The sequence below is a fragment of the Ictidomys tridecemlineatus genome, chromosome 7 (genome assembly GCF_052094955.1).
Source record: "Ictidomys tridecemlineatus isolate mIctTri1 chromosome 7, mIctTri1.hap1, whole genome shotgun sequence".
Lineage (NCBI taxonomy): Eukaryota > Metazoa > Chordata > Mammalia > Rodentia > Sciuridae > Ictidomys > Ictidomys tridecemlineatus.
Window position 1 is genome coordinate 12,824,116 of NC_135483.1, and position 13,193 is coordinate 12,837,308.

General features: G+C 44.7%; 1 long non-coding RNA gene across 11 annotated transcripts in view; it reads right to left on the reverse strand.

Annotated features, from left to right (window-relative positions):
• Positions 1 to 13,193, reverse strand: part of LOC106144726 (uncharacterized) — a 498,034-nt gene that overhangs the window by 276,122 nt on the left and 208,719 nt on the right. The gene's annotated exons all lie outside the window — the stretch shown is intronic.

Sequence of the window (13,193 nt, forward strand, 5' to 3'; positions counted from 1 at the left end):
TAAACGCAGGAGACGAATGCAGGAAAAGCTCCTCCCTAAGGTAGCCCTGTCCCTGTGAGTGGGATGCAGATCTGACGGACTCTGAACCCTGGGAGTCCTTCAGACTGAGAAACCCAGGGCAGAAAGGGGCCCTGCTGAAGGACTGGCTGTGCAGGGCCTGCCGGTCATCCTTGTCCATAAGGTTCTACATAAGCCCTGAAACAAAAGAGCCCTCTGTGAAAGGGACCTCTGCAGGGAGGGAGGAAGAGAGAGGAGCAGGCTCTTCCTGAGTTCCCTCTGGCTCTCCCAGGTACTCTGGGAGCATCCTGTCCTTGCACAGTGGGAAGGACACACTGCTGCTCCTGCTCCCCAGGCCAGGGACCGGGCAGGCCACCTCTGCTCTGACTACTCCACTGTGCCGTTCATTATCAAGTAAAAGCTCTGGACACCCCGTGCATAGCTCATTCAGACCATATGTGAATGGGGAACCAAGAGCCAGAGGCCGCAAAGCCTCAGTGAACAGCACACCTTGAGCTTCTCTACAACTACTACTAACGGCAGGTAAACAGGCTGCGTGCTGGTGCCGGCCAGGTCCTAAGCTCTTCCTGAGGGTCATCGCAGGATCTCCAGTCCTTACGATCTTACGAAGCTATTGTGCATTGCGCTATCATGTGTTGTATTACTAACAGGCTGTTAATATTAGTTACATATTCATACGGTGTTCTCGCTTATCCTGATGAGAAACTGCACAGAGCACTTGTTCTTCTCAGCCCTGAGGGCACAGTCAGGACAGTACCGTGGGCTGTCAACACTCCAGCCCTTGGTCTTCAACGCGGTCACATCCTTTCATACACCCTGCCAGTGTCTGAGAAGCACCCAGAGAGCAGAGAGGTGGAGGAAAGAGAAGAGACAAAGGGAAAGCAGGTGTCCTGGAGGAATGCAGCTCTAGTACATTAATCTTAATCCAGATGAGAAAATAAAAGGCATGGGGTGGGGGAGGAGTGGGGAATGAGGTGGCTGTGTGACGCGGGGACCGCAAGATGATTCTGAATAAAGGTCATGAGTTTCCAGAGTGACAAAGTCGGCTGGAGTCACTGTCCTCCTGGTCCCCAGGCCGGGGTGCAGCAGGCTGCTGAGGCGATGCTGGGCTTGGCCCAGGGCAACCTCCGCACCAGAAAAACAAGCTGGTGAATGCCTGCCGGCAGGGGAAGAGGAGCAAACAGGGGTGGTGGAGCCCCAGGGACCCCAGGCTCCGCCCTGTCCTGCCGGGCCAAGGGTCCTCTCCGTTAATGTTTGACGAGCACCGAGGTGTCCAGCACGTGTGCTCGGAGCTTCCTGAGCATCTGTTAAATCATCAAGAGAAAGTCAGTGGGTGGGTGGATAAGAGGAAGGACTTCTACTGTTCTAGGCCACAGAGGGGAGGCCACGGTCGACAACAATTAATTGCATATTTCCAAATACCCCATAGAGAGGATTTTCAATGTTCCCAGAAGGAAGGAATGACAGGTTTGAGTGATGGATAAACCCGTCGGCCTGATCCTCCCATTGCACATCGTGTGCAGGTCCTGAAAGACCACCTAAAAATGCACAATTACTGTGTATGCATGGGAGATTTTTTTATTATTATTATCAACACATTTCAATTGTACAAATTAATGTGCTTCACTGTGACATTTTCATGCACGCATATATCACAGTGGGAGCATGTTCCCCCAACCCCATTACTTCCCCCTTCCCTACTAGATCCTCTCCCACTTTCAGGTTTGTTTTTGTTGTTGTTGTTGTTGTTGTTTTATTTTGTTTCCACACATGAGAGAAAGTATGTGATAGATATAATGCGCACATGCACTATATACATAATTGCTATACAGAGATATGATTTTCGGTTGTGTCTGTCAGTGGGCACCTAGGTTGGTTCCATATCTTGGCTATTGTGAACAGTGCCACAGTAAAGTTGGGAATGCAGAGATCTCCTTATATCCTGCTGCATTTCCTTCAGGTAAATATCCAGGGGTAGAATAGCTAGATCCTATGTTAATTGTATTCTCGTTGTTTTTTTTTCCATACTGTTTTCCGAAGTGGCTGTACTAATTTACATTCCCACCAACAGTGTGTAAGTGTTCCTTTTTTTCCCACACCCTCATCGGTATCATCGGTATACGCAATTTTTTTGTTTCTTTGGTAATAGTCATTGTGACTGGGGTGAGATGGAATCTCAATGTAGTTTTGCATTTCCCTGAAGGCTAAAGAATTCGGACATTTTCTCATTGACTTATGGGTCACTTCTTCTTTTGAGAAGTTTCTGTCCGGATCATTTGCCTGCTTTCCTGTTGGAGCACCTGCTCTTTGTTGGAGACTTTCTTGAGTTCTTTCTGTCTCCCTGGGTATTAGTCCTCTGGCACATGAAGAGCTGGCGAGGACTTTTTCCCATTCTGCGGGCTGTCTCTTTACTCTGGATTGTTTCTTTGCTGTGCAGCTTTTTAATTTGATGTAGTCCCCTGTGTCAATTCTTGCCTTTATTCCCTAAGCTACTGGAGTCCTAGGGAGGGGATGATCTGTCCCTTCTTTCAATCACCTTGAAGTGTTTCCCTGTGTTTTCTTCTAGAAGTTTCAAAGATCTGGGCTTACATTGAGGTCTTCAATCTGTTTTGACTTGATTCTTGTGAACAGCAAGACACAGTGTGTAGTTTCAGTCTTCTACAGGGAGATATCTATTGATATAGCACCAATTGTTGACGAGGTTGTCTTTGGGCACCTTTGTTAAGAATCAGTTAGCTGTGAGTGTGGGGGTCAATATATGGGTTCTCTACTCTATTCCATTGGTCTACGTGTCTGCTTTTATACCAGGGCCATGCTGGTTTTGTTGCTATGATTCTGTAGTCTATTTTCAAACCAGGTGTTGTGATGCTTTCATCGTGACTTTGGTTATTCAAGTTCTTTTGAGCTTCCACATGAATTTCAGAAATTTGTTTTCTAGTTTTGTAAAGAATGTCATTGGTGTTTTGGTGGGGATTGCAATGAATCCTACAGGTTGTTTTTGGTGATTTTAACAATATTCATTCTCCTAATCCATCATTATTAGTGAATAGAAAATCCACAAATTTTGCATGTTGATTTTTGCATCCTACTACTTTGCTGAATTTGTTTATTACTTCTAATAGGGTTTGGGTTTTGTGTTTTTTTTTGTTTTGTTTTGTTTTGTTTTTTTTGCTGAGCTTTTTAGGGACCAATAGTACAGAATAGCAGACACAGAGACAAACCTGCCATGTATAGTCATCTGCCCTTTGACAAAAGTGTCAAAAACATACATTGGAGAAAAGATAGCCTTTTAAACAAATGGCACAGGCAAAACTGGTTATCCCTCTGTGGAAGAATGAACTAGATTTTCAACTCTCACCTACACAAAAATCAACTCAAAGTGGATCAAAGACCTAGGAATTGGACCAGAAATTATGCAATTCCTAGAAGAAAACATAGGGTCAACACCCCAGCATACATGCCCGGGCAATGACGTCTTTAATAAGATCCCTAAAGCTCATGAAATAATGCCAAGAGTTAATAGGTGGAATAGCACCAAATTTAAAAAAAAAAAAACACAATACCCTGCACAGTGAAGAAAACAGTTAAGAACGAGATGAGAGAAACTACAGACGAGGAGAAAGCCTTTGCTGGCGGCTCTTCTGACAGAGGATTCATATCCATAATATATAAAGGACTCAAAATCTTTATACCAAAAAACCAAGTAACCCAATAAGTAAATGGACAAATGAAAATTAAACAAACATTTCCAGAAAGAAGAAATACAAATACATTAAAAAATGCTCAACATCACTAACAATTAGGGAAATGAAAATCACAACTACCCTGAGCTTTTATCTCACACCAGTCAGAAGGACAGTCCTTAAGAATACAATAATAAGTGCTGGCGAGGATATGAATGAAAAGTAAGAGTATTACCCTGCTGGTGGGATTGTAAATCAGTACGACCACTGTGGAAATCAGGAACCTCAAAAGACTAAACATGGAACCATCATATGACCCAGCTATTCCACTTCTTGGTATTTATCCTGAAGAATTAAAGTCGTCTTACTACAGTGACACCTGCAGACCCATGGTCTACAGCAGCACAATTCACAATAGCCAAACTATGGAACCAGTCTGGGTATAGCTCAATGGATAAATAGAAAAAGAATACATGGTATATGTACACAGTAGAATTTTATTCAGCCATTTCAAAAAAAAAAATGTGTCATTTGCAGGAAAATGGATGGAACTAGAAACCATTATATTAAATGACATAAGTCAAACCCAGAAGGCAGGACAGGGGTTTTCTCTTACACGCAGAAGCTAGAGAAGAAAAAATAAATACAGAAAGGTGAGGGCAGATCTCATGGTAAGGAAAGGGAGATCAGTGGAGGAAAAGGACCAAGGAATGGGAGGTGGGGAGGGAGAGGGAAGTGCAGGAGTGAGACTGGCCAGATCATATTGTCCTCTTAGGTACTGTGTGCAGGTAGGACTATGTGGCAGCCAATCCCATCCTTATGCCCAACTATAATGCACCAATCAAAATGTGGGGGGAAAGGATCATATCATCTGCAAACAGGGATTAGGCAAAGAGGAATAAAGGGAAGGAGGGGATGAAGATAGGAAAGACAGTGGAATAACCAGACAGATCCTTCCTGTGTTCACATATGAATACACAAACAGTGCAGCTCCACAGCATGTTCAACCCCAAGAATGGGATTCTAACTAGGATAAGTTACACTCCATGTAGAGATACTCCATGAAGGGATAATTTGACTTCTTCCTTTCCTATTTGTGTTCTTTTTGTATCTTTCTCTTGCATAATTACTTTGGCTGAAATTTCAAATACTACATTGAATAAAAATGGCAAGACCGTACACCCTGGTCTTATTGCTGATCCTAGAGAAAATGTTTTCAGGTTTTCCCAACTCAGTAAAATGCTGGCTGTCAAGTTTGTCACATACCATCTTCATTATGTTGATGTACGATCCTTCTATACCTAATTTATTCTGGAATTTTATCATGAAGATATATTGAATTTTATCAGTCTTTTTCTGCATCTACTGAGATGATAATACAATTTTTTATCCTTAATTCTTTTAATGTTCCATAATATATTCATCAATTTGTATGCATTGCACCACCCTTGCATTCCTGAAATAAAACCAAGTTGATCATGGTGTATGATATTCTTAATAAGCTGCTGAATTCAACTTGCATGTATTTCACTGAAGATTTTTATACTTCTCTCTCTCTCTCTCTCTCTCTCTCTCTCTCTCTCTCTCTCTCTCTCTCTCTCTCCCTCTTGTTCTTCTCTTATCAGATTTTGGTACTAGGGTGATGCTTTCATAGAATGAGTTTAAAAGGTTTCCTTCCCTTTCTATTTTACAGAATAATTTGAGGACCTTTTATCAGTTCTTCCTTAAAATTTGGTAAAATTCAGCAGTGAATTGGTCCAGTCCTGGGCTTTTATTTGTTGGGAGACTTTCTACTACTGCTTTAATCTCATTGTCTATTATTTATTTGTTTAGGTTTTCTTGTATCCTCTAGTTTCAATTCTCATAGGTCATATGTGTCCAGACATTTTCCATTTCTTCTAGATTTTTAAGTTAATTGTCATACATTTTTTTTTCAAAATATTCCTTGGTGATCCTATCTATGAATTTCAGAGGTATCTGTTGTAATATCCCCCTTTTCACTTCTCATTTTAATTACTTGGGATGCCTTGCTCCTCTTTTTTTTTTTTAAATTATTTTCCCTTTTTAGTTATATATAAGAGCAGAATGTATTTGATGTATTATACCTACATGGAGTATTTGGGGTTGAATATGTTGTGGAGTTACACTGTGTATTCATATATGAACATAGGAAAGATCTGCCTGGTTCACTCATACTCCTTCCCTTCCCTTCATTCCTCTTTGCCTAATCCAGTGAACATCTATTCTTCCCTCCCCCACAGTTATTCTGTTAGCAACTATATAGAGAAAATATTTGGCATTTGGTTTTTTTGGACTGCTTTATTTCACTTAGCATGATAGTCTCCAGTTCCATCCATTTACCAGCAAATGCCATAATTTAATTCTTTTTATGGCTGAGTAATATTCCATTATGTATATATACTACATTTTCTTTATCCATTCATCTGTTAAAGGGAAACTAGGGTGGCTCTATAGCTTTGCTACTGTGAATTGAGCTGCCATAAACATTGATGTGGTTATGGCACTGCAGCATGCTGATTTTAAGTCCTTTGAGTATATGCCTAGGAGTGGGATAATTGGGTCAAATGGTGATTTCATTCCAAGTTTTTTGCTTTTTGCTTTCTTTTGGTTAGTTTAGCTAAGGGTTTGTCATTTTTATCTTTTCAAAGAACCAACCTTTTGTTTCATTGATCATTTGTATTATTCTTTTCGCCTCTATTTCATTTATTTCTATCCTGATCTTTATTCTTTCTTTCTTTCTACTGATTTTGGATTTCCTTTGTCCACGTTTTTCTAAGACCTTGAGACACACTGAGAGTGCACTTCACAGTGTACTCTCTCTGTGGCTTCTTTGACTGCGAAAGATGAAAAGCAAGTTGAGATCCATTTCTTAAATGTAGGCACTCATAACCATAAGTTTTCTTTTTAGTATTGCTTTCACTGTATCACATAGTTTCTGGTATGTTGTGTTTCTATTTTCATTTAATTTGAGAAACTTTTAAATTTCCCTCTCATATCTTCAATGACTGACTGACTGTTCAAAAGTCTGTATTATTCAATATCCATGTGTTTGTATAACTTGTACAATTCCTCTCGCTGTTGGTGTCCAATCTCATTCTACTATGGTCTGATAAGATGCAAAAACACAATGTCAACTTTTTTAGATTTGTTGACACTTGCTTCATCATCTATTACATGATCTATTTTGGAAAAAGTTTCATGTGCTGATGAAAATAATGTGTGTTCTGCATCCTCTGGATGTAGCTGCTCTCCCTCATCTATTTCAACTATGTGTATGTTTGGTCTTCTAGAGGGCCCCAGAGATCTGGTGCATTCTGTTCATTTTCTTTCCTCTTCCTTTACTACCCTCTCAATATGGAAATTCCTCAGGCTACTCTTCAATCCCTGATTCACTTTCCTTTTTTTTTTGTTTTCCCCAATTCTCTTTCTTCTGCCCAAGTTTTCATCTGACTTACTGAGCTTTTCACTCCCGGGATTTCTGTGGGATTCTTTTTCAAGATCTCTGTCTCTTTATGACCTGCTCATCTGGACGTGCAATGTCTTCCTTCCTTGGTGCAGTCGTTTACCTGTACGCTCTTGGAACTCACTGAGGTTTTTTAACTCACTCTTTAGAAGTCTTTGCCCAGCGTTCATTCCATCCACCTTGATCCTTTGGAGTTAGTGACTAGAGCGTTAGGAACCTCTCGGGGGCTGTGCGCCTGTTTTGCTGCGGTCCCCGTGATTCCACACTGCGTCTGGGCATCAGTTGTGACAGATTTCTCCTCCACTTCTGTGTGAAGGCCTTCTTACTTAGCTGCCTCCTCCCAATGGTGTGCCCTGGGACATTGGTTGGTTGGGTAGTATTGGGTTTAATTCCAATCCAACCTCACAGTCTACTTTCCCTGTGGCTTCTTTGACTGCGATGAGTGGGTTTTGGCACAATGAACACTGCCTTGGAGCCTGAGGGCCCTGGTTTCTCTATAGGGTGGGGTGGGGTCCCTCTGGTAGTTCAAACAGGTGTGGTGTAGACAGCGGAGCATATGGGTTGTTCCCTCTGTGGGTTCTCCTCCCATCTATTCAGCAACCTGTGGCTCTGATAGGGTATGAAGTCCCCGGTGCTGAGGTCCCTCTTACACGTGGTGTCCACAGCCACTGTTATTCTCTCCATGGTTGCTATGGATGTTGATGCCCAGGAGCAGGATTTCCATGTCCTTCCTACCTGGGTCTGGTAGATTGCATGGGTGGGGTTAGTTTGCAGCTGGAGTAAGGTGCAATTTCTCAGAGCTGGACTGAGAGCGTGGCTTTGTGGCAGAGCAGCCATCAAACCTTGTCCAAGTGTCAGACCCAATCCCGAATACTGCTTAGAGAGAAGGAAACCGACCACTACGACCAACACCGAGAAAACCAACCATGAAAGGGCACAAAGCAAAAACCAAATAAAAACAGCAGCCAACGCAACAGAAAAGGGGCACAGATAATATACAATGCACTACAAAGAGAAAACGTAATTAAGCAAAAATTAATTTTAAAAGAGAAAAGAAAATTAAAGGACAAAAGGGGACAAGCAGGAGAAGGGTAAAAGATGAAAAGCAAAAATAATATAATAAATATTAGAAAGCAAACTAAGAAAAGTATATACAAACCCAACCCAGCAATAAGAAGTCCTAATAATTAGAGGAGGCCCTCTCCCTGTGGCGCTTGCTGAGCGGTAGGAGGGGCTGCTCATGACCCGTGTCACCCCTTCTTTCCTTTGGGGTGCTTGCCCGGGGGCCACGGGACTGGTTGGTGCTGGAGCTGGCAGGGACCCCTCTCAGCTGCAGGAGGTGGTATCCGCACACCTCTACTCTGGGTTCCGGGGCTGCGCACGGACACAGCCGGGCAGTGGCCGACTGCAGGCAGCGTGTCACCAAGGGCACGAGGTGCCTGCTGCACTTCCTGTGCTGTGCTCCGAGGGTGAGGAGAGGCTGGGGAGAGGCCGCTGTCTGTGCTGGGATGGCCGCAGCCCGGCTCTCCACCTGGCCTTGGGAACCGGGTTTAAGGGGGAGCACCTCCGCTCCCTTCCGCGTGGCTGTCTGTCCCCTTGGCAGGTTGGTGGAAGCCCTGGGACCACACTGACCCCTGGATCAGCGCAGGAATACTGCTCCAGGGACCAGAGAGGAACATGCAAGGGCCTTGGACTCCCGGGGAGGAGGCTCGGCCTGACCTTGGGAGATGGCCCCTGGTACAGCACCTGGAACACAGTGGGGAAGCGCAGAGGACCGCCCCAGAGCCAGTTGCCTACACACACATGCGGGTCGAAGTCTGCTAAGGCTGTATTTCTGCAAGGTGTGAATTCCTGTGTGACTGGTGCTCCCTGGGTCTCCCCCTCTTTCACCTCTATGTCATCCTCTGCCGTGAGCAGAGCTGGGGTTCTCTGTTCCACACAGACCCCTCTATCCAAAGCCTCTGCGTTTCCCCAAGTCTCTGGCCGCTGCTGAGCTCTTGCATCCTCTCAGTCACCGGCTCCATATGCGTCAGTTCTCCAGATGTTCTGGTTCTAACTCACAGAGAAGCAGGCGGGTCTGGGTACCTCTAATCTGCCACCCCAAGTCCCCTTTGTAAAAGGTTTAGAAATTTTTTTTTAAAGAACAGAATATCTGTGGGGAAGGTGATAAATATTATCCCCGTTTTACAGATGAGAAACCTGAGGACCAGAAACTCACCAGAAATCCTCAGGCTCTTTAAAAAGGATGTGGAATGGGCACCTAGGCCAAGTAGGCATGTGGCATGGGGTAAAACAGCACAAGGACCTGGGAGCCCAGGTTCTGTGGAATAAGATCGTAGCTCTACGGTCTCGAGCTGGATGAACTTGGGTTAACTAAGCTTAGTGTCCCTTGTCTCACTAGTAAACTGGGGACTGCAGATCCTAGGGGGTAATGAGCAAGGGGATATAAGCAAAGTAGCTGCGGTGTCTGATCTCACAGGCTCCCGGCCGCTGCTGCTGCCCCCAGAGTGCGTCATGCGTCCTCCCTGAACCTCTGACCTCTCCTCAGCTGCAGTCCCGGATCACCCATCCTCCTTGGCTATACCCTGGTGAGCTCCCATCTGAGGTTGAGTCCCACAGTGACCCCACAGGCTCCTGACGAAACCTCTGATCATTCAGTCCAGGACTTGCTCTCCCTTCCCCAGAAAAGCCAGTCTTTAACACTTTGCTTCCCACCATGTCCGCTGTCATCACTCTTGTCTCAGAGAACAAGGGAAACAAAGAGGGACAATTTAAGGGTCAGTGTGTGTCTATTTTCTGGAAGTTGGGCCAGAGTCTGGGGGAGAAAAGAAACAGTAACCATGAGCTCACCAAGGACAGGCGTTTATGGAGTCACCTGCACTGACCTGGGAGGAAAGCATCCGCCGGCCTCGCACAGATTTCCTAAGTACGGAATCCATCTCAGGGAAGGCTTTCTCCTTTTCTGCACAATATCTCCCCGTTATCCCCTAGGCCTCCAGGTCCTCCTCTCTCCATCGGTCAGGGCCTGACATGGCTGGTTCCTTCCCCATCCTGAGCATGCTGCTCATAGGCCCTGTAAAAGCATTCTTCTAAAAAGGGGTCACGGCTTCCCCAGATTGACAAAACAAAAACAAAAGCAAGCTTTTGAAAGCTTTCTGGACCTGGTGTACCAGGCCTCGGGGAGCGGGCAGGCTCCTGGCCCTTCAAGAAAGCCTTTTGCTAAAAGTTGCCAGCAGATTTAGGGCTAGAACCACGTGATCCCCACTCTCGGCTTCCTTGTGGAAACCCCGCAGTCTACTGAGATGTGTGTAACAGAGAAAGGGAGAGGGAGGCACAGGAGTGATGCTCTTCTAATACGTCACACTTTCCCAGTTAGGCCCCCGACCTGCTGTACATAACTGTGCGTGGTCCGCGTGGCCTACGGATTCTGAAAGGGAAGGGCGGTCCTTTTTTATCCCAGAGCCTGGAACTGCAGTAAAGAGCAGGTGTTATGGACTAAACCTGTCCCCTAAAATTCCCACATTGATATCCTGACCTTCAATTTGGTGGCATCAGGTGGGGGTTGGCTTGAGGAGGTGATTAGCTCATGAGGATGGAGCCCTTGTGAACAGGATTAGTGACACCCAGGGAGCTCCCTTACCTCCTCTGCCAGGTAAGGACAGCCAATTAGGTGGCCTTCTGTGAGCCAGAAGGTCGGCCCTCACAAGAAACTGAGCAACCCTTGAACTTGGGCTTCCCAGCTGCGGGGGCTGTAGAAATGAGTGTTTCCTGATTCCTCACCGCTGGCCTGTGGTGCTCTGGAACAGCAGCGGCTAAATGGACAAAGCCAGAGGTCTCCGGCAAGGGCTGGCTGAACTCAGAAGGGAAAGAAGAGAGTTCTGCCACGCAGCGTCTCCTCCTTTCAGGGGCACCTCTTCCTCCGTGAGCAAATCCCCAGGTGTTTTCTCTCTGGCCCAAGGAGGACGGGTTGTCAGAGGGTCAGCCTCCCGGGTCCAGGCCTGGCTGTGGCTTCTCCCCCACAGGGACCCTGGCCCTCTTCCTCCCCTGGGCCTGCTGAAGGGTGATGACAACGTCCTCAGAAACCGCTCGTCTGTGCAGAAATGAGAATCTCCTCCTGCTTATGGGTTTATTTGGGGATCAAGGCAAAAAAATGAAAGAACGAGCTTTTCTTGGACAGCAACTACCCTGAGCTGAGGACTTTCCACAATGGATATTTAGGGAACACTCTGCCCCAGGCCCTACCGACATGGTCTTTTCAAGTGCATGTGCCCTTCACGGTGACAGGCCATAGGCAGGGCCATTGAATTGTTCTCAGTAACTTTCAAAGAACAGACATCAAGCACAGTGTCTTCTCTGAGGACAGTGGAAATAAAGTAGAGCAACAGAAGGTCAAGCGTCCCCAAGTGCTTCACTGGGCCTTCACTCTCGGTGGCTCCAGCCAACAGTCCCCCAGCCCCTTGGCAGGGGCCAAAGGTGAAGGTCGATCACTGGCCGAGGACACTGCTACAGCATGGGAGTGTCACTCACTGCCCAGTCTGCACCGTGAGCAGACACAGTGACTCCCTTGGACTTGGCTCTGAGCCCCTTGGCTCTCACCAGATCCGCACTTAGACAAGAAGATCTCTGTCACATGCTGTCACATTGGCTCCACTCCCATCCAAGGAGCCCCAGTCTGTCTTTCTTCTTCTTCTTCTTCTTTTTTTTTTTTTTTTACTGTTTTCTCTTTTTTTTGAATTATTATTATTATTTTTTAAACCTTGTGTCTTTATTTTTTTATTTTTATTTTTTTAAGAGAGAGGGAGAGAGAGAGAGAGAGGGAGAGAGAGAGAATTTTAATATTTATTTTTTAGTTATTGGCGGACACAACATCTTTGTTTGTATGTGGTGCTGAGGATCGAACCCGGGCCGCACGCATGCCAGGCGAGCGCGATACCGCTTGAGCCACATCCCCAGCCCTTGAATTATTATTATTTTCATTTATATATGACAGTGGAATGCATTACAATTCATTTTATACACACAGAGCACAAATTTTTCATATCTCTGGTTATATATAAAGTATATTCACACCAATTCGAGTCTTTATATGTGTACTTAGGGTAATGATGTCCATCTAATTTCACCATCTCTCTTACCCCTCTGCCCCCTCCCTTCTCCTCCCTCCCTTTGCCCTATCTAAAGTTCCTCCATTCCTCCCATATTCCTCCCCCACCTCCATTATGGATCAGCATCCATATATCAGAGAACATTTGCTTTAAGCTCTCTGTTCACCCTGTACAAACTCAGATTTTGAGGGCTTGTTTTCTACCTGGGTTTTAGTAGGTATTTGTGCTCATCAGTCTTCAAATCAAAGATCTTAAACTATACATCTTTCTTTTCAAATTTTAACATCTCCAAAATTGATGTGTCTTATAGCCAGGGGCATACCATCATTTAATATGGAAGCATGTTTCTTTCTTAGTGCACATAAATTAATGGTGAGTTGGTACTGGAAAATACACTACATTTACACAAAATTTGCTTTCACTTTAAACAAGAGCATATATATGAAATACTACTAAGTTGCAGGTGAGAAATCTGATGCCCAGAATGTTAAAAAAAAATGACTGGCTTAAGATTGCCTGAGCGTGTAGGAGGAAGAATTACGGTAAGGGTGCAATTGCTGAGGACACATCACTGGAAACAGTGATATAAAGCAAAATGGTACCGCCACTTTTGAAAAGAGTCTGGCAGTTTCTTACAAAACCAAAAATATTCTTTTAAGATCCAGCAACTGTACTCCTTGGTATTTACACAAATGAACTGAAAATTTACATCCAGGCAAAAAGTGACACAACAATTCAACATTGTCAAAACTTGAAGGCAATCAAAATAATCTTCAGTTGGTGAATGGACAAATAAACCATGGTGCATCCATGGTATATTATTTAGCTCTAAAAACAAACTATTGAGCCATGAATAGACCTGGAGCAACCTTAAATGCACATCACTAAGGGAAAGACACCAAT